This window comes from Eretmochelys imbricata, chromosome 1 (genome assembly GCF_965152235.1).
Source record: "Eretmochelys imbricata isolate rEreImb1 chromosome 1, rEreImb1.hap1, whole genome shotgun sequence".
Classification (NCBI taxonomy): Eukaryota; Metazoa; Chordata; order Testudines; family Cheloniidae; genus Eretmochelys; species Eretmochelys imbricata.
In genome coordinates this window covers 211801417-211806337 of record NC_135572.1, presented here as the reverse complement: position 1 = coordinate 211806337, position 4921 = coordinate 211801417, and positions in this window count along the sequence as shown.

Sequence of the window (4921 nt, the reverse complement as noted above, 5' to 3'; positions counted from 1 at the left end):
TAGGAGGGCTCAGTGTGTTCCTGTTATCCTTGGGGAATGTTTTTGTGCCATTCTTGATATTGTGGTTTTTGTACCATGCTTCTGAATGTGTTTGTGTGAGTCCTTTGTGGCGAGCACTGTCCAGGACTGCGCGTTTCTGCACGATCAGCGCTGGGCTGGCCAGATTCTGGGAACGTGCAAGTGGGCAGGGCCTGACGTTTGCTCACAGCAGGGAGAGGGGATACTGGGCTGGATGGGCCCTGTAGGAACCAGCCAGGCTGAGTTTCCTGCAGGGCAGAGGGAGGTGAGTGGGCCTCGTTAGATGCAGCCTGGGGGGCTGACTGTGGTGAGGGGGTCTTGGGCTTTGGGGGGGTTCTCTGCAACAGGCTGTCTCTGTGACTGATGCTGATCACACTACGCTGCCCCCTTCTTAAAGCCCAGCCCAGCCCAGCCCAGCAGCTGGAGCCCACCCAGTAATTAGGAAATGAGATTTAATTTCAGGCAACAAAATGCCACGGAAGTGGCGGGTGAGCCGGCTTTGGGCTGTGAGGTAAGATGATAAGCAGCATCACACGGGCTGGTTGGTTGCATAATTGTGAACTTGGCTCAGGCCGGTCGCCTTCCCCAACCCCCGCCCAGCCCTGGAGGTTGGAGGCCGACTCTGGGGAGGGCTGGGGGACGAGATGCTGGGTCCCTGCCCGGGAGAAGGGGTGTGCGCTGGGCATCATTCTGGGATTGCTCAGTCCCCAGCATGGCCTGGCCCAGGGCAGGGACCCAGAAGTCCATACCCACAAGGGATGGGCAGGTTGGGGACAGGGCTCGCTCAGCCTGGCTTTGGTGAACTCGGATCTTTAGACAATATTTCCTCTAGGGCCCATTGGATGCACCCGTACTGCCTACAGGGGGCACTGCTGCTGCATGGGGGTATCACCCAACCGCACCTCCTGCCTCCCACTGCCCCACCCCAAATCACCCCCTGGCCCCTCCACCCATGCACTGTATACAGCTTGCAGTTACTGTAAACCTCTCCCCCTCCCTGCTACCCCCACTGCCTCCCCCCAGCCCTGCTGTAAGCCCCCCAAGTCACCCCGCTCTGCCCCAAACAATCTCCCTCCAGCAGGGTCTGCATGCAGGTCTCTGCAGGATGAGCTCTTCTGCAAGCCTGGTGCAGCTTCACCTGTCCCTGGGTCCCAGCTCCGCCCGAGTCATGATCCCCCCAATCCAGGCCCAAAGGGCTTGGGAGCCCTGGCACAGCTGGCACTGGGAGACAGGGGCATCTTGGCACCCCATTCCCACCAGCCCCCAGGGCTGGGACCAGCACAGTGATCAGCTCCCCCAGGCCCACTGCATGGGCTGATGCGTGCAGCCCTCTCCTGCTGCCCTCACCAGGGCCTGGGGCAGAGCATGGCAGAGCCAGGGCAGAAGGGCTGGGCCTGTCTGCTGGACCCACCCTCCCTCCTGGCATCGACCAGGCGCATGGCCAGCTGTCTGCAATTATTAGCAGGAGTATGAGGGGAGAGAAGGATGGGCAGAGCAAGGGGGGCTGGGAGGCAGGACTCCTGGGTTCTGTGCTGAGCTCTGGGAGGGGAGTAGGGTCTAGGGGTTAGATCAGGGGCTGGGAGGCAGGACTCCTGGGTTCCATGCCCAGCTCTGCCCCCCAAATCCATGTGAGTCACTCCCGCTCTGGGAGTCTGTTATTGAGGTTTTGTGTCACATGGGTGCTGCTGGGCATTTTCCAAGCCCCCTGGGGGGCTGGGATTGTCTTTTGCCAAGCCTGGGGCACTCTGAGGCTGGCAGGTGCTGGGGAGCCATGGCAGGGTGAGAAGGGTAGGGGCACAGGAGGGGTGCAATGCAGAGTCTGGGCTGCAGGGGGGCACATAGGCTGAGAGTGTCTGAAATGGCTGGTCCCCTCCTGCTGCGGAGAGGAACTGCATTTTCTCCCTCTGCTTGTCTCCCACCCAGGGCAGCCCCCCGCTGGGCTGGGAAGCAGCCGCCTGCCCTCCCGTGAACCAGCCAGGGGCACTGGGCTTGAAGGGGTGCTAGCCTAACGTGGCCTAGGCCAGGCCCAGATGATCACAAACAGGGCGCGCCCAGCCAGGCCATCCCTGCGCCAAACCTGGCTCAGCCCAGGCCCCAACCCACGGCTGCATGGCCAAGTCAGTGCCCTCCAGCCCCCCGCCCTCCCCAGATGCCTGCGATAGCCGTGCTGCTCTCCCCCCCCACAACTGGCCTGGCTGGGACACCGCAGGTCAGGACGGGAGGGGTCACAGGCAACCAGAGCAGTGACTCTGTGCATCACGAAAATCTCCCAGCACCTGGGTAAGGCGGGTTTGGTCCTTGGCACAGCACAGCTCACAGGCCCGAAGCCTCCTTCCCACCTCATGGGGTGCGTGACCATGTGTGGCTGGCTGAGTGCCCCCTGGGCACCAAGGGGCAGGGGATGGGCTGGGAGAGGGCAGGAGGAGTCACAGCCTGCGAGCAGGTTGAGAGGAGAAGTTAGACAACCCCCAACCCTCATGAGTGATGGGTCTGATCCTCCACCACGGTCACCCCTGCTCTGGGCCCTGATCCCCCATACTCCTCCGGGACCTGGGGCAGGTCCTTGACCTGGCACTGGTCTCTCACTGTCTCCAGCTGGTGGGGGTGGGGTTGCTGAGGGCGCTAACCCCCATGCCCAGTGACTACAGAGGCAGGACGAGTCTCCGAGCTGAGCCGGGGGAGCAGGGTGCGGGAAGGGTAGGAGAATGGGGCTCTCTCACAGCCCCTCCTTGTCTTCTTTCACCTTCCAATGAGGGGGGGGGGGTTGGGGACACTGCCACTGCACCCCCAGCTGTTGGCACAGGCTAGAGGGTGCCAGAGGGGAGCCCTGGCCTGGCTGGCGGGACAAGCCTACACAGCTGCTCACACAATGCAGGTGCCAGCGCAGGAATAGGGCCCCAAGAGCTGGGGGCCAGCAGCAGCCAGGGTGGTGGGACCCTGGGGCAGCTCTAGGCACAGGAGGATGGAGGAGGTGGGGGTTGGGGCAAAGGCCAAGCCCTAGAGGGGGACCAAGGAGGCAGGTGTTGTGTCCCACATCTGAGCAGGAAGCAGGGGCTAGTGGTTAGAGCAGGGGCTGGGACGCAGAGGGCTGGGTTCCAGTGCTGATTCTGGGAGGGGCAGGGGCTGGGTGGGTATGGTTCCCTGTGGGGGGCAGCCTGGGGGCTGGGCCCTGGTGCTCGCTCAGTGCCTGTCCCAATCCCACACTTGATGGGGACCCCATAGCTGGCTTGAGGGGACTCCTGAGGCTCCCTCCTGGTCCCTCTGGCACACGGACCAGAGGCAGAACGAGGCACTAGGAGCAGGGGCCCACAGGGAACTATGTAGGTTCTGGGGCACGGCTGGGTGAGCCAGCACTGCACCAGCAGGGGGCGACCACAGGCCAGAGCAGAGCTGCCCCTAGGGCCTGGTCCAACAGTGAAAGGAGCAGCCACTGCCCCACCCTGCTCCCAGGTGCGGGGAGGCAGCGCTGGCCTGGTGACTCGGAGCCAGGACACCTGGGACCTGCAGCAGGGCTGGAGGGGGAGTTGGGGAGATCCCGCTCCCTGGGCCCTCAGCCACCCGCCCCGCCCTGTGCCCTCCCTTCCCCTGCCTGTGAACAGCAGCAGAGACCTCGGCCAGCCTTTGGCAATGCACTTCATTGGCCCAGGCACATGCCCAGCAGGGCAGTAGCCGGGGGCAGGGCCAGCACTGACTTTGTGATAATGGGGGGGGGCTCAGAGCTGCGAACAAACAAACTCTCCCCCTGCGCCCCCCACCCCCTGGAGGTCACTCCCAGTAAAGGAGGTCACTGCCTTTACCTGGGATCACTCCTGCCAGCGCTTGCCCCAGCATAGCCCGCCTGGCAGGCAAGAGGGAGAGGATCTCTAGGGCCCGTGGGATTCAGGGGGTGAGGCTTGGCTCAGGGCTTGATCAGACCCAAGGGGGCTGGAGCTGGCTGCCTCAGATGAAGCTGGGGCTCCAGGTGCCCAGGGCGTGGCTCTGATACCCAGGGAAAGGCAGTGGGGAGGTGTCTGCCACTGGGCAGGGGCATTTGATCCAGGCCCATCAGGTGGCGAGCCCGCTCTGCCCTACTGCTAGGGTGACCAGACAGCAAGTGTGAAAAATAGGGACAAGGGGTGGGGGGTAATAAGAGCCGAGATAAGAAAAAGATCCAAATATCAGGACTGTCCCTATAAAATTGGGACATCTGGTCACCCTACCTGCTGCTGACCAACCCTGGACGCGCCTCCTACGCAGTCCTGGCTCCACCCCCACTTACTTGGGCACTCTGACTGCAACTCCTGCTAGGACTCCTCCCCCCTTCAGGAGCCGAGGTCCCCACTGGGGGACAGGGCCAAGAGGCCAGGGTGCCAGGCTGTGATGGGAGGGGTGCAGGGAGCCAGGGCTGGGCCAGCACCTCAAGGCGGTGAATGGGGATGATATGGGGGCAGAAGGGGGGGGGTCTCTTTAACTCTTTGCAGACTGGACAGACACAGCCTGGGGCTCAGTGGCTGGGTCACACCTCCCCCCCCAAAGCCAGATGCTGGTAGCAGCCTCTGTGCGCCCCCCATCACTGGCAGAGGGGTGACAGGACGGGGAGGGAGAGGGGCTGTGCTTTGGGTCCCAGGGAGGGGAGGTAGGAATGGCTGAAGCTGGTAGATAATGGAGCCTGACTCTTCTCCTACCCCATCGGGGGCAGGGTGGCCACGGGGCACAAAGGGTAACGGCCCTAGAGGCTGTGCCAGAGGGAGGAAGCCTGGCCTGCCCCCTGCCCGAACAGCCAAGCAGCCTGGGGGTCCTCCCCCTGCCCAAGAACTGACACCGCAGCCAAGAGTAGGGGGGAAGATGCCTTGTTGAGAAGAGCAGGTGGAGCTGCGGGCGGCAAATTGTGGGGGGCAGAGTCTCTGGGGGGAGGGGGCTGCTT